The following is a 23,159-nucleotide window of genomic DNA, read 5'->3' on the forward strand; positions in this document are numbered from 1 at the left end:
ATGCCCTGGTAACTTCTCTGACCTATCAGTACCACATCATGGTGTAATGCCCTGGTAACTTCTCTGACCTATCAGTACCACATCATGGTGTCATGCCCTGGTAACTTCTCTGACCTGTCGGTACCACATCATGGTGTAGCTGGGCATGCTGAAGCCTGGACCCAGGGAGCACTGCAGGGTGACTGGACTGGAGGTGGTGGTGTTACCAGGAAGGGTGAGGAGCTGTCTGGGCTGAAGCACTACGGGGCCTGCTGCTCGACACTGACCTGTTGAGAAGAGAGGAGAGCAGGGCAGGGGAGAGGATCAGGGGACAGGAGAGGAAGAGAGGAGAAGAGAGGAGGAAGAAGAGAGACAAGCCATCACTGTGTCTATTAAGAGTTGGTACAACTCTAATTACTCCAAGAATCCCAGCTACAAAGCTAACCTCAGACACTCACTTGGGGACAGGAGAAACAGCCAACTCAGGAGGACTATAGGATGCGTCATGTCACTCATAATCTCTGTGAATGACATTCAACCTCATTGTACACGGAGTACGGCTCTCACTGAGGCCCTTCCCCCAGGGTCACTGATGCCCCTCCCCCAGGGTTACTGAGGTCCCTCCCCCTGGGTCACTGAAGCCCCTCCCCCAAGGACCCTGAAGCCCCTCCCCTTGGGTCACTGAAACCCCTCCCTAGGGTCACTGAAGCCCATCCCCTGGGTCACTGAAACCCCTCCCCCAAGGTCGCTGAATCCCCTCCCTCAAGGTCACTAATTGTGTCAGCATGCTTCAGTTCGGCTGGCCCCTAGTGTGCTCGCATACTCTGTGAAGACCTTCACTTGAAAAAACGAGAAAAAAGTGACAAATGGTACTGTTTGTCCATCTAGATACGCCGTAGCCAGTATACACTTCCTCAAAATTGTCCGAATTAATCTAAGACAACTCAATACATCTGTCATTTATTTTGAAATTTTTACAGATGAGATTTTAGTCTCGCAATTTTACATCTAACTAAGATGTGTGGTTCTCTATTTCTAAATGACGACGAGTCATCTCTCATTGAAAACAAAATCTTTGATGAAGACTCTCTACTTTTGACCAATCACCGAAAAAAGCGCATAGACTTCGGCTACTGACATTTTGTGCCCGATCAGCCGAAAATAAAATGAACAAAAAACGTCACAAAATGTCATCATAATACAAACACAAACTCTTCTGAACTGAAATATGCGGACGTCTTAACACAAATCCACCAGATGTCATATAAGACCGTTTGAAAAGCCGGCGTGGCAGCCTGCGTTGGATTTCCTGTGTGTGTGTGTGTGTCAGGTTTTTGGTGAGAGGCTGACGTAAAGCCACATCACTGTGCGACTGGCTGCGCAGAAGTACACAGCAGAGTCTGCTACTGTTAGTTTGGAGATGACGAGAGTTCCCTTCAGGTTTCCCTCTCTCTTCTGCCTGAACCTCTCCTCAAACAAACCCTCGTAGTTAGGCTCAGTGGTGCCGTAACTGTACCCGATCAGAGTCATACTGGCCTGTCTCTGTTGGTACCACAACATCACCAACAGGTTACTGTCATCATGGCTACAGTGGATCTCCGCCTCGCGCCCGTCCTTCACTGTCAGGGACGGAGACTGACTAAACGCAACACACTTTACATGACCTGTTGAAAAGCCAGTTTAGAGAGTGATTATGAATTCAGAATTCTGCAAAGCTGGCAATCAGATAGTTGGATGATACAGAATTCACCAAAAAAGCATATTAAGATATATACAGTAAGATACAGTTAGCTATTATATTCATTTATATTTAGATTGAGGGAACCTCACATGGAAATAAGATGAAGAACAAGCCTAGACAACATGTTGTCGGAGACATCTTTCTACACTGTACTGAAAGTACCAGCTGCCTTCTACAGCAGGGTAGAGAGAGAGAGATGAATTCATCACCACATCCTCTTGAAAACTGTTATAATGTCTGGGCTGTGCCTCCCCCTGTCGGATAGACATCTTGCTAGGCTATTCCTCCCCCTGTCGGATAGACATCCTGCTAGGTTGTTCCTCCCCCTGACTTCTTGCCTACAGTATCTTCACATAGAGGGCCAGGTCAGTCAGGTGCCAGATAGTGCCTCCTTGGCAGCCTCCCAAAATGTGATTTTGTCACAGAGTTGCAGTACACCTGCTTCACTGGTTGACTGGCAGCAAACAGATACACTGCTTGGTCCCTTCTCTGTGTACTGTCAGAGACCACTGCCTTACTGAGATCCTACTGCACTCCTGGCTCTTTGGGCTCCACACCTTGAATACAGACTTAAACTCTGTCTCATAGCTCAGTGATCCAGCTAGGAACTCTGTCTCATAGCTCACTAATCCAGCTGGGAACTCTGTCTCATAGCTCACTAATCCAGCTGGGAACTCTGTCTCATAGCTCACTAATCCAGCTGGGAACTCTGTCTCATAGCTCAGTGATCCAGCTGGGAACTCTGTCTCATAGCTCAGTGATCCAGCTGGGAACTCTGTCTCATAGCTCACTAATCCAGCTGGGAACTCTGTCTCATAGCTCACTAATCCAGCTGGGAACTCTGTCTCATAGCTCAGTGATCCAGCTGGGAACTCTGTCTCATAGCTCAGTGATCCAGCTGGGAACTCTGCCTCATAACCTGGCTAGTAGTTTAGGGCCCTCTCCCTGGAAATGCCTGTCCCAGTATATGTAGTCACAGTCAGTGTTAGTCAGGTAACAGTGCCTAGCCACGGAGGTGTTGGGTTGGTTACATATGGACCTGGGCCACTGTCTGAATCACCACTCTCTGAATCACCACTGTCTGAAGCACCACTGTCTGAATCACCACTCTCTGATCACCACTGTCTGAATCAACACTGTCTCATCACCACTCTCTGAATCACCACTGTCTGAATCACCACTGTCTGAATCACCACTCTCTGAATCACCATTCTCTGAATCACCACTGTCTGATTCAACACTGTCTCATCACCACTCTCTGAATCACCACTGTCTGATTCAACACTGTCTGATTCAACACTGTCTCATCACCACTCTCTGAATCACCACTGTCTGATTCAACACTGTCTCATCACCACTGTCTTACTCACCACTGTCTTACTCACCACTGTCTGAATCACCATTCTCTGAATCACCACTGTCTTTTATTTTATTTTTTATTTTACCTTTATTTAACTAGGCAAGTCAGTTAAGAACAAATTCTTATTTTCAATGACGGCCTAGGAACATTGGGTTAACTGCCTGTTCAGGGGCAGAACAACAGATTTGTACCTTGTCAGCTCGGGGGTTTGAACTTGCAACCTTCCGGTTACTAGTCCAACGCTCTAACCACTAGGCTCCCCTGCCTGTCTGAATCACCACTGTCTGAATCACCATTCTCTGAATCACCACTGTCTGATTCAACACTGTCTCATCACCACTCTCTGAATCACCACTGTCTGATTCAACACTGTCTGATTCAACACTGTCTCATCACCACTCTCTGAATCACCACTGTCTGAATCACCACTGTCTGAATCACCATTCTCTGAATCACCACTGTCTGAATCACCATTCTCTGAATCACCACTCTCTGATTCAACACTGTCTCATCACCACTCTCTGAATCACCACTGTCTGATTCAACACTGTCTCATCACCACTGTCTAAATCACCACTGTCTGAATCAGAGGAGGGAGAGAAGAGAAGACAAGATAATAGACATTTCAGTCATGAATGAGATTCAATTAAATAATTTTTGGTCTCGAAAAATTGTGACTCTTACATGTTGTTTCCATCCATGTATGTCAAAGGATGGAGACTACGAGGGAGATGAAAACTGTGATCATTTTGTCTCAGTGAAGGATGGTGGAGAGATGAGAACTGTGATCATTTTGTCTCAGTGAAGGATGGTGGAGAGATGAGAACTGTGATCATTTTGTCTCAGTGAAGGATGGTGGAGAGATGAGAACTGTGATCATGTTGTTTCAGTGAAGGATGGTGGAGAGATGAGAACTGTGATCATTTTGTCTCAGTGAAGGATGGTGGAGAGATGAGAACTGTGATCATGTTGTTTCAGTGAAGGATGGTGGAGAGATGAGAACTGTGATCATTTTGTCTCAGTGAAGGATGGTGGAGAGATGAGAACTGTGATCATTTTGTCTCAGTGAAGGATGGTGGAGAGATGAGAACTGTGATCATTTTGTCTCAGTGAAGGATGGTGGAGAGATGAGAACTGTGATCATGTTGTTTCAGTGAAGGATGGTGGAGAGATGAGAACTGTGATCATTTTGTCTCAGTGAAGGATGGTGGAGAGATGAGAACTGTGATCATGTTGTTTCAGTGAAGGATGGTGGAGAGATGAGAACTGTGATCATTTTGTCTCAGTGAAGGATGGTGGAGAGATGAGAACTGTGATCATTTTGTCTCAGTGAAGGATGGTGGAGAGATGAGAACTGTGATCATTTTGTCTCAGTGAAGGATGGTGGAGAGATGAGAACTGTGATCATATTGTCTCAGTTAAGGGTGGTGGAGAGATGAGAACTGTGATCATATTGTCTCAGTGAAGGATGGTGGAGAGATGAGAACTGTGATCATATTGTCTCAGTTAAGGGTGGTGGAGAGATGAGAACTGTGATCATTTTGTCTCAGTGAAGGATGGTGGAGAGATGAGAACTGTGATCATGTTGTTTCAGTGAAGGATGGTGGAGAGATGAGAACTGTGATCATTTTGTCTCAGTGAAGGATGGTGGAGAGATGAGAACTGTGATCATGTTGTTTCAGTGAAGGATGGTGGAGAGATGAGAACTGTGATCATTTTGTCTCAGTAAAGGATGGTGGAGAGATGAGAACTGTGATCATGTTGTCTCAGTGAAGTATGGTGGAGAGATGAGAACTGTGATCATGTTGTTTCAGTGAAAGATGGTGGAGAGATGAGAACTGTGATCATGTTGTCTCAGTGAAGGATGGTGGAGAGATGAGAACTGTGATCATGTTGTCTCAGTGAAGGATGGTGGAGAGATGAGAACTGTGATCATGTTGTCTCAGTGAAGGATGGTGGAGAGATGAGAACTGTGATCATTTTGTCTCAGAGAAGGATGGTGGAGAGATGAGAACTGTGATCATGTTGTCTCAGTGAAGGATGGTGGAGAGATGAGAACTGTGATCATGTTGTCTCAGTGAAGGATGGTGGAGAGATGAGAACTGTGATCATGTTGTTTCAGTGAAGGATGGTGGAGAGATGAGAACTGTGATCATATTGTCTCAGTGAAGGATGGTGGAGAGATGAGAACTATGATCATGTTTTCTCAGTGAAGGATGGTGGAGAGATGAGAACTGTGATCATGTTGTCTCAGTTAAGGGTTCTGGGGAGATGAGAATTGTCGCTGCAACTCCCGTATGAACGCGGGAGAGGCGAAGGTCGAGAGCCGTGCGTCCTCTGAAACACAACCCAACCAAGTCGCACTGCTTCTTGACATAATGCACACTTAACCCGGATTTAGAAGAGACAAGGGGACCTGTCACGCTGAGTGATGGATTTAGAAGAGACAAGGGGACCTGTCACGCTGAGTGATGGATTTAGAAGAGACAAGGGGACCTGTCACGCTGAGTGATGGATTTAGAAGAGACAAGGGGACCTGTCACACTGAGTGATGGATTTAGAAGAGACAAGGGGACCTGTCACACTGAGTGATGGATTTAGAAGAGACAAGGGGACCTGTCACACTGAGTGATGGATTTAGAATAGATAAGGGGACCTGTCACACTGAGTGATGGATTTAGAAGAGACATGGGGACCTGTCACGCTGAGTGATGGATTTAGAAGAGACAAGGGGACCTGTCACGCTGAGTGATGGATTTAGAAGAGACAAGGGGACCTGTCACGCTGAGTGATGGATTTAGAAGAGACAAGGGGACCTGTCACGCTGAGTGATGGATTTAGAAGAGACAAGGGGACCTGTCACGCTGAGTGATGGATTTAGAAGAGACAAGGGGACCTGTCACGCTGAGTGATGGATTTAGAAGAGACAAGGGGACCTGTCACGCTGAGTGATGGATTTAGAAGAGACAAGGGGACCTGTCACGCTGAGTGATGGATTTAGAAGAGACAAGGGGACCTGTCACGCTGAGTGATGGATTTAGAAGAGACAAGGGGACCTGTCACGCTGAGTGATGGATTTAGAAGAGACAAGGGGACCTGTCACGCTGAGTGATGGATTTAGAAGAGACAAGGGGACCTGTCACACTGAGTGATGGATTTAGAAGAGACAAGGGGACCTGTCACGCTGAGTGATGGATTTAGAAGAGACAAGGGGACCTGTCACACTGAGTGATGGATTTAGAAGAGACAAGGGGACCTGTCACGCTGAGTGATGGATTTAGAAGAGACAAGGGGACCTGTCACGCTGAGTGATGGATTTAGAAGAGACAAGGGGACCTGTCACGCTGAGTGATGGATTTAGAAGAGACAAGGGGACCTGTCACACTGAGTGATGGATTTAGAAGAGACAAGGGGACCTGTCACGCTGAGTGATGGATTTAGAATAGATCAGGGGACCTGTCACGCAGACTGATGGATTTAGAAAAGACAAGGGGACCTGTCACGCTGAGTGATGGGTCTAGAGATAACAGGACCTGTCACGCTGAGTGATGGATTTAGAAGAGACAAGGGGACCTGTCACGCTGAGTGATGGATTTAGAGATAACAGGACCTGTCATGCTGAGGGATGGGTTTAGAATAGATAAGGGGACCTGTCATGCTGAGGGATGGCTTTTCAAAAGCAATATGTGGCTCCTGTCGTAATCTTCTACTCAAATACAGATCCTTCAGAAAGTATTCATACCCCTTGACTTATTCCACATTTAGCTGTGTTTACAGGCTGAATTCAAAATGGATTAAATATATTGTCTCACTCATCTACACACAATACCCCATGATGACATCACAATACCCCATGATGGCATCACAATACCCCACGATGACATCACAATACCCCACGGTGACATCACAATACCCCATGATGACATCACAATACCCCATGATGGCATCACAATACCCCACGATGACATCACAATAATCCACGATGACATCACAATACCCCATGATGGCATCACAACACCCCACGATGACATCACAATACCCCACGATGACATCACAATACCCCACAATGACAAAATGAAAACATGTTTTTAGAAATGTTTATATGCAGATATTTTTTACAGAAATATCTAATTTACATAAGTATTCACACCTGAGTCAATGCATGTTAGAATCACCTTTGACAATGATTACAGCTGTGAGCATTTCTGGGTAAGTCTCTAAGAGCTTTGCCCCCCTTGGATTGTACAAATTTGTAATTTTTATTTATTTTTTATTTGTCAATCTCTGTCAAGTTGGTTGTTGATCATTGCTAGACAGCCATTTTCAAGTTTTATCATGGATTTTCAAGCATGTTTAAGTCAAAACTGTAACTAGGCCACTCAGGAACATTCAATGTCGTCTTGGTAAGCAACTCCAGTGTAGATTTGGCCTTGTGTTTTAGGCTATTGTCCTGCTGAAAGGTGAACTTGTCTCCCAGTGTCTTTTCTAAAGCAAACCGAACCAGGTTTTCCTCTAGGATTTTACCTGTGCTTAGCTCTATTCCATTTATTTTTATCCTAAAAAACTCCCCAGTCTTTGCCGATGACAAGCATACCCATAACACGATGCAGCCACCACCATGCTTGAAAATTTGAGGAGTGGTACTCAGTGATGTGTTGTGTTGGATTTGGCCCAAACATAACTAATTCATTTCTTTGCCCAATTTTGTGCTGTTTTACTTTAGTGCCTTATTGCAAACATGATGCATGTTTTGGGATATTTTTTTCTGTACAGGCTTCCTTCTTTTCACTCTGTTATTTAGATTAGTATTGTGGAGTAATTACAATGTTGTGGATCCATCCTCAGTTTTCTCCTATCACAGCCATTAAACTCTGTAAGGCTGGTCTTCGTGGGACTGTTTTAAAGTCACCATTGGCCTCATGGTGAAATCCCTGAGCGGTTTCCTTCCTCTCTGGCAACTGAGTTAGGAAGGACGCCTGTATCTTTGTAGTGACTGGGTGTATTGTTACACCATTCAAAGTGTAATTGTAAACATGCCCAAAGCGATATTCAATGTCTGCTGTTTTATTTATTTTTACCCATCTACCATCAGATGCCCTTCTTTGCGAGGCATTGAAAAACCTCCCTGGTCTTCGTGGGACCTTACTGATAATTGTATGTGTGGAGTACAGAGAGTACAGAGATGAGGTAATCATTCAAGCATCATGTTAAACATGATTTTTACACACAGAGTGAATCCATGCAACTTATTATGTGACTTGTTCAGCACATTTTTACTTACTTTACTGAACTTATTTAGGCTTGGCATAACAAAGGGGTTGAATACTTCTTGACTCAGAACATTTCACCTTTGCATTTTTAATGAGTTTGTATTTAAAAAAAAAAACATACATAAAGTTTTAGAACACCTACTAATTCAAGGATTTTTCTTTATTTTGACTATTTTCTACATTGCATAATAATAGTGAAGACATCAAAACTATGAAATAACACATATGGAATCATGTAGTGACCAAAAAAGTGTTAAACAAATCAAGATTTATTTATATTTGAGATTAATTAACCTTGATGACAGCTTTGCACACTCTTGGCATTCTCTGAACCAGCTTCACCTGGAATGCTGTTCCAACAGTCTTGATTGACTTCCCACATATTCTGAGCACTTGTTGACTGCTTTTCCTTCACTCTGCGGTCCGACTCATCCCAAACCATCTCAATTTGGTTGAGGTCGGGGGATTGTGGAGGCCATGTCATCTGATGCAGCACTCCATCACTCTCCTTCTTGGTCAAATAGCCCTTCCACAGCCTGGAGGTGTGTTGGATCATTGTCCTGTTGGAAAACAAATGATAGTCCCACCAAGCCCAAACCAGATGGGATGGCGTATCGCTGCAGAATACTGTGGTAGCCATGCTGGTTAAGTGTGCCTTGAATTCTAAATAAATCACAGATCGTGTCACCAGCAAAGCACCCCCACACCAAAACACCTCCCCCCATGCTTTATGGGGTGAAATACACCATGCGGATATCATCCGTTCACCTCCACCGCATCTCACAAAGACACAGCGGTAGGAACCATAATTCTCCAATTTGGACTCCAGACCAAAGGACAAATTTCCACCGGTCTAATGTCCATTGCTCCTGTTTCTCGGCCCAAGTAAGTCTCGTATTCTTATTGGTGTCCTTTAGTAGTGTTTTCTTTACAGAAATTCGACCATGAAGGCCTGATTCACGCAGTCTCCTCTGAACAGCTGATGTTGAGATGTGTCTGTTACTTGAACTCTGTGAAGCATTTATTTGGGCTGCAATTTCTGAGGCTGGTAACTCTAATTAAGTTATCTTCTGTAGCAGAGGTAACTCTGGGTCTTCCTTTCCTGTGGCGATCCTCATGACAGCCAGGTAACTCTGGGTCTTCCTTTCCTGTCATCAAGGCAAAGGGTGGCTACTTTGAATAATACTTTTTTGGTTACTACATGATCCAATTGTGTTATTTTATCGTTTTGATGTAAAAATAAAGAAAAACCCTTGAATGATTAGGTGTTCTAGAACTTTTGACTGGTAGTGTAATCATGTAGCTTCACCTGATATACTGAACCTTACCATCACCTGATATACTGAACCTTACCATCACCTGATATACTGAACCTTACCTTCACCTGATATACTGAACCTTACCATCACCTGATATACTGAACCTTACCTTCACCTGATAAACTGAACCTTACCTTCACCTGATATACTGAACCTTATCTTCACCTGATATACTGAACCTTACCTTCACCTGATATACTGAACCTTACCTTCACCTGATATACTGAACCTTACCTTCACCTGATAAACTGAACCTTACCTTCACCTGATATACTGAACCTTATCTTCGCCTGATATACTGAACCTTACCTTCACCTGATATACTGAACATTACCTTCACCTGATATACTGAACCATACCTTCACCTGATATACTGAACCTTACCTTCACCTGATCTACTGAACCTTATCTTCACCTGATATACTGAACCTTACCTTAACCTGATATACTGAACCTTACCTTCACCTGATCTACTGAACCTTATCTTCACCTGATATACTGAACCTTACCTTCACCTGATATACTGAAGCTTATCTTCACCTGATAGCCAGAGGAGTGAGACAGTGGCTCTGAGGAGAACTCTGATCATGCTGTCTGTCGGCTTGTCCGTCTGTTTGTCCGTCTGAGCTGTAGAGTTCTATGATCTACAGTATGTCTTTGTTCTGAGATGGGAGGAGCTTATAGCTGACCTATCGGCTTACAGTACAGTGGAACGTTACTGCCCTCTGCTGGATCAGCTGGAAGGTAGTGGTACAATAACATAAAACAAAACAGAATTTGCAAAAAAGAAAGACCTCTTGATTTTGAAGAAAATAAATCCTAAATGTTGCAGTTCTTTAGGAGTTTTGTATGGTGGATATTTAGTATTGAGGATGTTTAGTATTGAGGATGTTTAGTATTGAGGATGTTTAGTATTGAGGATGTTTAGTATTGAGGATGTTTTAGTAGTGAGGATGTTTAGTATTGAGGATGTTTTAGTAGTGAGGATGTTTAGTATTGAGGATGTTTTAGTAATGAGGATGTTTAGTATTGAGGATGTTTAGTATTGAGGTTGTTTAGTATTGAGGATGCTAAGTATTGAGGATGTTTAGTATTGAGGATGTTTAGTAGTGAGGATGTTTAGTATTGAGGATGTTTAGTAATGAGGATGTTTAGTAGTGAGGATGTTTAGTAATGAGGATGTTTAGTATTGAGGATGTTTAGTATTGAGGATGTTTAGTATTGAGGATGTTTAGTAGTGAGGATGTTTAGTATTGAGGATGTTTTAGTAGTGAGGATGTTTAGTATTGAGGAGGTTTAGTATTGAGGATGATTTAGTAATGAGGATGTTTAGTATTGAGGAGGTTTAGTGTTGAGGATGTTTTAGTAGTGAGGATGTTTAGTATTGAGGAGGTTTAGTATTGAGGATGTTTAGTAATGAGGATGTTTAGTAGTGAGGATGTTTAGTATTGAGGATGTTTTAGTATTCAGGATGTTTAATGTTGAGGATGTTTAGTAGTGAGGATGTTGAGTATTGAGGATGTTTAGTGTTGAGGATGTTTAGTATTGAGGATGTTTAGTAGTGAGGATGTTTAGTAATGAGGATGTTTAGTATTGAGGATGTTTAGTGTTGAGGATGTTTAGTATTGAGGATGTTTAGTGTTGAGGATGTTTAGTATTGAGGATGTTTAGTATTGAGGATGTTTAGTATTGAGGATGTTTAGTAGTGAGGATGTTTAGTATTGAGGATGTTTAGTATTGAGGAGGTTTAGTATTGAGGATGTTGAGTATTGAGGATGTTTAGTGTTGAGGATGTTTAGTATTGAGGAGGTTTAGTATTGAGGAGGTTTAGTATTGAGGATGTTTAGTATTGAGGATGTTTAGTATTGAGGATGTTTAGTAGTGAGGATGTTTTAGTAGTGAGGATGTTTAGTATTGAGGAGGTTTAGTATTGAGGATGTTTAGTAACGAGGATGTTTAGTATTGAGGATGTTTAGTATTGAGGATGTTTAGTAGTGAGGATGTTTAGTAACGAGGATGTTTTGTAATGAGGATGTTTACTATTGAGGATGTTTAGTATTGAGGAGGTTTAGTAGTGAGGATGTTTAGTAGTGAGGATGTTTAGTAATGAGGATGTTTAGTATTGAGGATGTTTAGTATTGAGGAGGTTTAGTAGTGAGGATGTTTAGTAGTGAGGATGTTTAGTAATGAGGATGTTTAGTATTGAGGATGTTTAGTATTGAGGATGTTTACTGTTGAGGATGTTTATATGGTTCAGAACACTGTAGTGGAGGTGTGAGGTGTGACTTTATATTTGAGATGTGGTTTTTGTAGGGCTGAGACAGGATCTGCTCCACTGTGCTCTCTGGCAGCACAGAAATACACTGCACTGTCCTCTTGTGTCAGGTTGGAAACACTTAAATCACAATACTGTTCTGCGTTTCCTCTCAATTTAATTTGGTCCTTGAAACGAGATTCTGGGTTTTTGTTGTCTGTGTAAAGGTACCCCAGCAGTTGTAGCTGTCTGTCCTGAGAATGAGTCTGTCTGTACCAGAGGATAACATCATAGTCTTTTATAGTGTGAGAACAGTGGAGATCAGCGGAGTCTCCTGGGGTCATTACCAAGGCAGCAGGAGTCTGGACAACTCTGGTACCTAGACCCAAGCCTGGGAGGGGAGGAAGATGATATTATCAAATGTTTGTTAATCTAAGTTGACCTGTGATTTTATTGTCAATAGGTTTGTATGTATCCAATCGAGACATAACTGCTAGCCAACACAGATGTTCTCCATGACAACGAAATGTCTGTTATCTTAAAATATTACTATGGTCTTAGTCTTACCTGTGAGACATAGTGATACCAAACAGACAGCGAGGATCATGGTGACAGTCTACAGAGAGAAAAGAGCAGATCATCTGTGTTAAGCTTCACACAGACAAGGGGAAAGTACATCATCACAATGACTTTGATTGGCAGATACATATGCTCTGCTCAACTTCTGTCTCTCTCCCTCTAACCTCTCCCACCTCTCTCTTTCTCTCTCTGTGTCTCTGTATCTTTCTCTCCTCTCCCTCTCTCTCTCTCTCTAACCTCTGTCTCTCTATATATTCTTCTCACCTCTCTCCCAATAACCTCTCCCGATCTTCTTCTTACCGCTCTCTCTCTCTGCGTCTCCTCTCTCTCTCCCCACCTCTCTCTCTCGCTCTCTCCTTCTCTCTTAATTTAATTTAAGGGACTTTGTTTGCATGGGAAACATATGTTTACATTGCCAAAGCAAGTGAAATAGATAATAAACAAAAGTGAAAAAAACAATAATAAAATTAACAGTAAACATTACACTCACAAAAGTTACAAAAGAATAAAATACATTTCAAATGTCGTATTATATATACAGTGTTGTAACAATGTACAATTGTTAAAGTACTAAAGGGAAAATTAAATAAATATAAATATGGGTTGTATTTACAATGGTGTCACTAATTGCCCTTTTCTTGTGTCAACAGGTCACGAATATTGCTGCTGTGATGGCACATTGTGTCACGATCGTTGTAAGGAGGAGACCACCATTCTTTATTAAACAAACGAAACACTGAACAAACAATTATTATTATTTATTTTTTTAAACCGTGACGCTAAGCCGAATAGTGCAGACAGGCAACTAAACATAGAATAAGAACCCACCAAACCAAAAGGGAAAATGGCTACCTAAATAGGATCCCCAATCAGAGACAATGATAAACAGCTGCTTCTGATTGGGAACCAATTCAGGTCACCATAGACTTACATATACCTAGAACTACCAAAAAACCTAGACCTACCAAAACCCCTAGACATACAAAACCCCCTAGACAATACAAAAACTAACATACCCACCCTCGTCACACCCTGACCTAACCAAAATATAAGTATAACAGAGATATCTAAGGTCAAAGCGTGACACACTGTGGTATTTCACCGAATATATATGGGAGTTTATCAAAATTGGGTTTGATTTCTAACTCTTTGTGGGTCTGTGTAATCTGAGGGAAATATGTGTCTCTAATATGGCCATACATTGGGCAGGAGGTTAGGAAGTGCAGCTCAGTTTCCACCTCATTTTGTGGGCGGCAAGCACATAGCCTGTTTTCTCTTGAGAGCCAGGTCTGCCTACGGCGGCCTTTCTCAATAGCAAGGCTTTGTTCACTGAGTCTGTACATAGTCAAAGCTTTCCTTAAGTTTGGGTCAGTCACAGTAGTCAGGTATTCTGCCAATGTTTACTCTCTGTGTAGGGCCAAATAGCATTTGTTTGCTCTGTTCTTTTGTTGATTCTTTCCAATGTATCAAGTAATCATATTTTAGTTTTCTCATCATTTGGTTGGGTCTAATTGTGCTGCTGTTCTGGGGCTCTGTAGGGTGTGTTTGTGTTTGTGAACAGAGCCCTAGGACCAGCTTGCTTAGGGGCCTCTTCTCCAGGTTCATCTCTCTGTAGGTGATGGTTTTGTCATGGAAGGTTTGGGAACCACTTCCTTTTAGGTGGTTGTAGAATTGAACGTCTCTTTTCTAGAGTTTGATAATTAGCGGGTATCGGCCTAATTCTGCTCTGCATGCATTATTTGTTTTTTTACGTTGTACACAGAGGATATTTTTTCAGAATTCTGCGTGCAGAGTCTCAATTTGGTGTTTGTCCCAGTTTGTGAATTCTTGGTTGGTGAGCGGACCACAGACCTCACAACCATAAAGGGCAATGGGTTCGATAACTGATTCAAGTATTTTTTTAACCAGATCCTAATTGGTATGTCGAATTTTATGTTCCTTTTGATGGCGTAGAAAGCTCTTCTTGCCTTGTCTCTCAGATTGTTCACAGCTTTGTGGAAGTTACCTGTGGTGCTGATGTTTAGGCTGTGGTATGTATAGTTTTTTTGTGTGCTCTAGGGCAATGGTGTCTAGATGGAATTTGTATTTGTGGTCTTGGTAACTGGACCTTTTTTGGAACACCATTATTTTGGTCTTACTGAGATTTACTGTCAGGGCCCAGGTCTGGCAGAATCTGTGCAGAATATCTAGGTGCTGCTGTAGGCCCTCCTTGGTTGGTGACAGAAGCACCAGATCATCAGCAAACAGTAGACATTTGACTTCAGATTCTAGAAGGCTGAGGCCAGGTGCTGCAGACTGCTCTAGTGCCCTCGCCAATTTGTTGATATATATGTTGAAGAGGATGGGGCTTAAGCTGCATCCATGTCTCACCCCACGGCCCTGTGTCTCACCCCACGGCCATGTAAACATAAAAAACTTTGTTGAAATCAACAAAGCATGAGAAGACTTTGCCTTTGTTTTGGTTTGTTTGTTTGTCAATTAGGGGGTGCAGGGTGAATACGTGGTCTGTCGTACGGGAATTTGGAAAAAAGCCAATTTGACATTTGCTCAGTAAATTGTTTTCACTGAGGAAATGTACAAGTTTGCTATTAATGATAATGCAGAGGTTTTTTCCCAAGGTTGCTGTTGACGCATAATCCCATGGTAGTTATCACGGTCAAATTTGTCTCAACCCATATGGATATGGGTGATAAGTCCTTGGTTTCAAATATTGGGGAAGACATCAATGCTAAGTTGAACTTTTTAAGGATAGGGGGCAGCATTTTCACTTTTGGATGAATTGGTGCCCAAATTAAACGGCCTCCTACTCTGTTCCAGATGATAATATATGCATAGTATTATTACTATTGGATAGAAAAGACTCTGAAGTTTCTAAAACTGTTTGAATTATGTATGTGAGAAAAACAGAACTCATACGGCAGGCAAACTTCCAAACAGGAAGTGAGAATTCTGAAAAGGGTCGATGCGAAAGTCATCGCCTATTCAATTCCCTGTAATTTATGGATCTGTTTGCAATTCATACGCCTTTCACTAGATGTCAACAGTCAGTAGAACGTGGAATGAAGCCTCTAGTGTGATGTGGGGCCGGATGGGAGCTATTTGAGTCACTGGTCTGGCAGATTGCCAGTTCCTAGTCACGCGCGCTAGTCATGGAATGGCAATGTGTGCCATTACTTATACACACATGAAGAAATGCTCCGGTTGGAACGTTATTGGATATATATGATAACAACATCCTGAAGATTGATTCTCTACTAAGTTTGACTAGTTTATTCGACTTGTAATATAACTTTTTTGAAGTTTTCGTCTGACGTTTGCCTTCACTTGCGCCAGTGTTTGGACACGTGTACTACACATGCTAAAGTTGCTAATTTGACATAAGTAATTGACATTATCGAACAAAAATACCAATTTATTGTGGAAATAGGATTCCTGGCATTGCATTCTGATGAAGATAATCAAAGGTAGGGGATTATTTATGATGTAATTTCGTATTTCTGTTGACTCCAACATGGCGGAGAAATGTTATTTATATTTGAGCGCCGTCTCAGATTATTGCTTTTTACTAAAGTTTAAAATAAATCTGACATAGCTGTTGCATTAAGAGCCAGTGTATCTTTAATTATATGTAAAACATGTATCTTTCGTCAAAGTTTATGATGAGTATTTCTGTTATCTGGCGTAGCTTTCTATAATTACTCCGGATATTTTGGAGGCATTTCTGAACATGGCGCCAATGTAAACCGAGATTTGTGGATATAAATATGCACATTACCGAACAAAACATAAATGTATTGTGTAACATGATGTCCTATGAGTGTCATCTGATGAAGATTATCAAAGGTTAGAGATTTAATTTGTATCTCTATCTCTGCTTTTGTGACTCTATCTTTGGCTGGGATAAATGGCTGTGTGTTTTTTGGATTTGGTGGTGATCTAACATAAATATATGTTATGTTTTCGCTGTAAAACATTAAAAAAATCGGACATGATGGGTAGAATAACAAGATGTTTATCTTTCTTTTGCTGTATTGGACTTGTTAATGTGTGAAAGTTAAATATTTTGAAAAAATAATTTTGAATTTTGCACACTGCCTCTTCAGCGGAATGTTGGGGGGGGGGGGGTTGGGGTTGAAGTTGAAAGGTTAAGTGTGTCCTAGAAAGGTTAAGTACAGCCAATTTGAATTTGGGGTCTGTATATTTTATAATTTCATTGAAGATACCAACAACACCACAGGCCTTTTTAGGTTGGAGGGTTTGCATTTTGTCCAGTAGTTCATTCAATGTAACTGGAGAATCCAATGGGTTCTGGTCTTTAATAGTTGATTCTAAGATTTGTATTTGATCATGTATGTTTTTGCTTTATGTTTGTTCTTTGTTATAGAGCCAAAAAGATTGGAGAAGTGTTTTATCCATACATCTATATTTTGAATAGATAACTCTTTGTGGTGTTGTTTTTTTAGTGTTTTCCAAGTTGAATGTTTTCCAAGCTGATTTCTGACGTGCTGTTCCTTCTTTTTCCATAGTGTGTTTGTAAGGGGTGCGTACTGGCGGCAGAGAAGTCAGGCGCAGGAGAGCAAAAGCTGTGTTACAACGCCGCAGTTTAATAACAAAAAATCACCGTAAACAGAACAATCAATACAATGGGTACAAAACCCGACGCACACCAGAATAACGTGCACAAGCACTTACAATAAACAATTCCGGACAAGGACATGGGGGGGAACAGAGGGTTAAATACACAACATGTAATGAGAAGACAAGACAAAACAAATGGAAAATTAAAAAATGGATCGATGATGGCTAGAAAACCTGTGACTCCGACCGCCGAACGCCGCCCGAACAAGGAGAGGAACCAACTTCGGCGGAAGTCGTTACAGTATTTCTGTAATGTTTTAGTGATTCACAATAGTGAAATCTCAGGTTTTCTGAGTCTCTATATTTTTTTGTATTTCTTTTTTTAGGTTTAAGCATTCTTCATCAAACCATTTGTCATCGTTGTTCATTTTATTAGGCTTTCTGCTTAAACTTTTTTATTTATCTGTTTTATTCGATAGGGAAGCTGTGAGGTCAAATATACTGTTTAGGTTTTCTACTGCCAAGTTTACATCTTCACTATTTGTCACACCCTGATCTGTTGCACCTGTCCTTGTGATTGTCTCCACCCCCCCCATCTTCCCCATTATCCCCTGTGTATTTACACCAGACTACCCTACCTGTCCAGTCTCTGAGCCCGCCTGCTAGACTACTCTACCTGTCCTGTCTCTGAGCCCGCCTGCCAGACTACTCTACCTGTCCTGTCTCTGAGCCAACCTGCCAGACTACTCTACCTGTCCTGTCTCTGAGCCCGCCTGCCAGACTACTCTACCTGTCCTGTCTCTGAACCCGCCTGCCAGACGACTCTACCTGTCCTGTCTCTGAGCCAGCCTGCTAGACTACTCTACCTGTCCTGTCTCTGAGCCCGTGTGAGCAGAGCCTGCTGAGCATCTGGTACATGCCATTGGCTTGGGCTAGTGTATGAGTGGGGGTGGGGCCTGCTTGTGGGAGTGGGGGGGGGGGGGGGGGGGGGGGCATAGGTCTGATCTGAGGGGGCCTATATGGGGTGTGGGCACGGGGTGCCTGTTGAGCTGTGTGAGGTTTTGGGCCTGCGGTTGAGGGTGATGTCCTTTGACAAAGTTGGGCACTGGATTGCTGCCTTGTAGAGGTGGACCTGGTCATAAAGACTGTTCAAGTCCAGTGGTGGGCCAGGAAAGCATTTGGTTTTGAGGCACAGTCACGGGAAATACTTGCGTTTACCCGCTGTATTGTAGCAGGGTGGAGATAACCACTTGTGCATTGGGGAAAGTAGAAGAAGATTTTTCAATCACTCCCTTCTGTGCTGTGGCCACCCTTTCCTGCTGTGCTCTCAGGTTGTTTGTGCCTGTGTGTATTATTATGTGGCTGGGTGACCCTAGTTGGTCCTCAGACAGAAGGTCTAGGTGCGCTGGATGTTTTGTACACCAGAGTTTAGACACTGTGTTTTGGGGGAAAAGTTCAATTTCTTGTATATATTTCCTGTTTGAGTCCATAAGGAGAACAATCTGTGTCTTGTGTATGTTCTCAGTGGGTGTAGGCGGGTTGTCAGTGGGGCTATCAGGGTGGCTGACAGGAGGGATGCTCAGAGGGGGTGAGATTCCCTGGGCTTGGGGTTCTTAATTTGTCTGTCCTGCTGTGTTGTCGACGTGGTCAGTGTTTGAAATGGGCTGTTCTGCTGTTTTTTTCTGCGGGGGTGGCCAGCTCTCTAATGGGTTGTTCTCTGTCACACGCCATCCCCCTCACCCTCTCCTCCAGCAGTCTGATCCTCTCCTTTAGTGCTCTGTTCTTCTCCTGCTCTTGCTCTTTCTGCTGTTGATGTTGTCTCACCACTGTCCAGAGTGCAGATATGTCTCTCTCCACCTCCAGCTCTCTGGGTCTGGTTGAGGGGGTGTTGTTGAGGGGGTCTGGTTGAGGGGGTGTTGTTGAGGGGGGACTGGTTGAGGTGATGTTGTTGAGGGGTTCTGGTTGAGGGGGTGTTGTTGAGGGGTCTGGTTGAGGGGGTGTTGTTGAGGGGGTCTGGTTGAGGGGGTGTTGTTGAGAGGGTGTTGTTGAGGGGGTGTTGTTGAGGGGGTCTGGTTGAGGGGGTCTGGTTGAGGGGGTGTTGTTGAGGGGGTGTTGTTGAGGGGGTGTTGTTGAGGGGGTCTGGTTGAGGGGGTGTTGTTGAGAGGGTGTTGTTGAGGGGGTGTTGTTGAGGGGGTCTGGTTGAGGGGGTCTGGTTGAGGGGGTGTTGTTGAGGGGGTGTTGTTGAGGGGGTGTTGTTGAGGGGGTCTGGTTGAGGGGGTCTGGTTGAGGGGGTGTTGTTGAGGGGGTGTTGTTGAGGGGGTGTTGTTGAGGGGGTGTTGTTGTGCGGAACTATTATCTGTGCTGACTGGAGTGTGTTCACCTGCAGTTCCAGCTCCACCTGCCTTACCTCCAGCTGGGTGAATTCATCCTTCATTTCAATGAGGGAGTGGTAATCTGTACTGGGAGAATGAGTTTCCTCTTGCTCTTCTTTGGGGATGTTTAAGGAAGAGGTCTGGTCTGACACGTTCGGGGTGGGGGTATCTTTCTCAAGAGAGCTGAACTTTCTCTCTTTCTCTCCCTTCCTCCGTCTCTTTCTTTCCCTCTTCCCCTCTTTCTCTCTCTCTCTCCTCTCTCTCTCTCTCTCTCTCTCTCTCTCTCTCTCTCTCTCTCTCTCTCTCTATTTCTCTCTCTCTCTCTCTCTCTCTCTCTTTCTCTCTCTCTCTCTCTCTTTCTCTCTCTCTCTCTCTCTCTCTCTTTCTCTCTCTCTCTCTCTCTCTCTCTCTTTCTCTCTCTCTCTCTCTCTCTCTCTCTCTCTTTCTCCCTCTCATTCTCCCTCAAACCTGTCTCTCTTTGTTTCCCTCCCTTAACCTCCCTCTATCTCTCCTGCTTTCTCTCTCCTCTCCTCTCCACTCTCTCTCTCTCTCTGAACAGTTTATGTGCTTTAATGCAGGTGTTGATAGTACATTGATACATTGATAATCATTTGAACAAATTGTTACACTTTCATATGTACTAAGTATCGTAGGGAACTAACTGTCATTTTAAATGACCAGTGATCCAGAACAGTGGGAGAGTGAAAATAATACGAGGTCTGATCATGTTGACTTAGGTCTACATTGAGTTCAGATTTGGTTGACCACTTCAGGAGGTGGTCATGAATGCAAATGTAGGTGTAGATGCATGACACATACTTGCAATTGAATATAGAGCGGGAAACGGGAATCCAGACACACAGTGGACACGGTAGAAACATTTAAATTTAGGTTTAGATGCATGACGCGTTGGGAATTCCATGATCAGATCTCTATGATCAGAACACTAAAGCTGCATGAACTGTCAAGTCTAGACGGGGCCTTAGTGTTCGCTGACAACCATCTCATCTCATCTCATCTCATCTCATCTGAACTGACTGGAGAGGAGGAACAGGAAGTGACCTCATCAGTGATGTAATAACAGAATGCGGCGTGGCATCAGACAGCTGTACTGTTATATTATATTGGCACTGAATCAAATCCAGACCTCAGTGCAGGTGTGAGGGAGGTGTTGCTTCAGTATAATCTAGTGAGACAGTGACTGAGAGAAGGTTTTTGTAGTGTAGACAGGGGAATCTGCAACACTGTGCCTTGCTAGCAGCACAGAAATACACAGCACTGTGTTGGGGTCGTCTCAAGTTGAACATGTTCAGAGAGGCATTCTTTGGGCCACCTCCACCCAAATCGCCACTCATATTAAAATGCTTTTCATGTGAACTCTCAATGGTTTGAGAATTAAAATTCAAATATCCAATGAGTTTCAGTGCTGTTTCTCCTCGTGGTTTCTGGTACCACAACATCACTCTATAGTCTGTTTTCTGATGTTGGCAGAAGAGTTGAACATTCTCTCCAGGTCTGCTGAAGACTGCAGAGGGAGTCTGGTGAACCTCAACACTGAGACAGAGACCTGAGGAGAGACGGAGAGAAGACATTCACTAGCAGAGGCAAACATAAAGGATGAATATACATCATACCGTATTATGAATCTAAAACAAATGTCAATTTCCTAGATTACTACCTGTGAGCCAAAAGAGTGTGTAGATGATGAGAGTTTTGTACATGTTGACTGTCAGAGATGATCATCAACAACCAACTAATCTGAATCAACCAACAAACCATCTCAACTGGCAGGAGAGGAGGAGTGTTTAGTGTTTAGTAGTGAGGATGTTTAGTATTGAGGATGTTTAGTATTGAGGATGTTTAGTATTGAGGATGTTTTAGTATTGAGGAGGTTTAGTATTGAGGATGTTTAGTATTGAGGATGTTTAGTATTGAGGATGTTTAGTAGTGAGGATGTTTAGTATTGAGGATGTTTAGTATTGAGGATGTTTAGTATTGAGGATGTTTAGTATTGAGGATGTTTTAGTATTGTGGATGTTTAGTATTGAGGATGTTTAGTATTGAGGATGTTTAGTATTGTGGATGTTTAGTTTTGAGGATGTTTAGTAGTGAGGATGTTTAGTATTGAGGATGTTTAGTATGGTGGATGTTTAGTATTGAGGATGTTTTAGTGGTGAGGATGTTTAGTGTTGAGGATGTTTTAGTAGTGAGGATGTTTAGTATTGAGGATGTTTATTTAGTATTGAGGATGTTTAGTATTGAGGATGTTTTAGTATTGAGGATGTTTAGTATTGAGGATGTTTAGTATTGATGATGTTTTAGTATTGAGGATGTTTAGTATTGAGGATGTTTAGTATTGAGGATGTTTAGTAGTGAGGATGTTTAGTATTGAGGATGTTTAGTATTGAGGATGTTTAGTAGTGAGGATGTTTAGTATTGAGGATGTTTAGTATTGAGGATGTTTAGTATTGAGGATGTTTAGTAGTGAGGATGTTTAGTAATGAGGATGTTTAGTAGTGAGGATGTTTAGTATTGAGGAGGTTTTAGTATTGAGGATGTTTAGTAATGAGGATGTTTAGTAGTGAGGATGTTTAGTAATGAGGATGTTTAGTAGTGAGGATGTTTAGTAATGAGGATGTTTAGTAGTGAGGATGTTTAGTAATGAGGATGTTTAGTAGTGAGGATGTTTAGTAATGAGGATGTTTTAGTAGTGAGGATGTTTAGTATTGAGGAGGTTTAGTATTGAGGATGTTTAGTATTGAGGATGTTTAGTAGTGAGGATGTTTAGTAGTGAGGATGTTTAGTATTGAGGATGTTTAGTAATGAGGATGTTTAGTAATGAGGATGTTTAGTATTGAGGATGTTTAGTAATGAGGATGTTTAGTAGTGAGGATGTTTAGTAATGAGGATGTTTAGTAGTGAGGGTGTTTAGTATTGAGGATGTTTAGTATTGAGGATGTTTAGTATTGAGGATGTTTAGTATTGAGGATGTTGAGTATTGAGGATGTTTAGTATTGAGGATGTTTAATGTTGAGGATGTTTAGTATTGAGGATTTTTAGTAATGAGGATGTTTAGTAATGAGGATGTTTAGTATTGAGGATGTTTAATATTGAGGATGTTTAGTAGTGAGGATGTTTAGTAATGAGGATGTTTAGTATTGAGGATGTTTAGTATTGAGGATGTTTAGTATTGAGGATGTTTTAGTAGTGAGGATGTTTAGTATTGAGGATGTTTAGTATTGAGGATGTTTAGTAGTGAGGATGTTTTAGTAGTGAGGATGTTTAGTATTGAGGATGTTTAGTATCTTAGGATGTTTAGTAGTGAGGATGTTTAGTATTGAGGATGTTTAGTATTGAGGATGTTTAGTATTGAGGATGTTTAGTATTGTGGATGTTTAGTTTTGAGGATGTTTAGTAGTGAGGATGTTTAGTATTGAGGATGTTTAGTATTGAGGATGTTTAGTATTGAGGATGTTTTAGTATTGAGGATATTTAGTATTGAGGATGTTTAGTATTGAGGATGTTTAGTAGTGAGGATGTTTAGTATTGAGGATGTTTAGTATTGAGGATGTTGAGTATTGAGGATGTTTAGTATTGAGGATGTTTAATGTTGAGGATGTTTAGTATTGAGGATTTTTAGTAATGAGGATGTTTAGTAATGAGGATGTTTAGTATTGAGGATGTTTAATATTGAGGATGTTTAGAAT

The 23,159-nt window shown here is 42.2% G+C and overlaps 1 protein-coding gene and 2 long non-coding RNA genes across 6 annotated transcripts in view; 1 reads left to right on the plus strand and 2 right to left on the minus strand.

The window, feature by feature from the left end:
* Positions 1-23,159, minus strand: part of LOC110519337 (M1-specific T cell receptor beta chain) — a 123,746-nt gene that overhangs the window by 59,931 nt on the left and 40,656 nt on the right. Inside the window, exons 1-2 of one of the 4 annotated variants that reach the window (XM_090221407.1) lie at positions 438-1,273; positions 115-266 (exon numbers count right to left, since the gene is read on the minus strand). The exons of 2 other annotated variants lie outside the window; for them this stretch is intronic. The gene's annotated coding sequence lies outside the window, so the exon portion shown is untranslated. Of the gene's footprint in view, positions 1-114; positions 267-424; positions 1,274-23,159 lie in introns of those variants that run through there. One more of the 4 variants, XM_090221408.1, reaches the window with a different exon arrangement.
* Positions 1-23,159, plus strand: part of LOC149972163 (uncharacterized) — a 240,292-nt gene that overhangs the window by 51,196 nt on the left and 165,937 nt on the right. The window lies entirely within an intron of this gene.
* On the minus strand, positions 20,922-21,279 carry LOC149972164 (uncharacterized). The gene is made up of 2 exons (XR_016492089.1): positions 21,131-21,279; positions 20,922-21,019 (listed from the first exon to the last, which is right to left on the minus strand). It is a non-coding gene; the product is annotated as an uncharacterized LOC149972164 (long non-coding RNA).

This window comes from Oncorhynchus mykiss, chromosome 25, assembly GCF_057628025.1.
Source record: "Oncorhynchus mykiss isolate SJ-2025 chromosome 25, ASM5762802v1, whole genome shotgun sequence".
In the NCBI taxonomy this organism is placed as follows: Eukaryota; Metazoa; Chordata; class Actinopteri; order Salmoniformes; family Salmonidae; genus Oncorhynchus; species Oncorhynchus mykiss.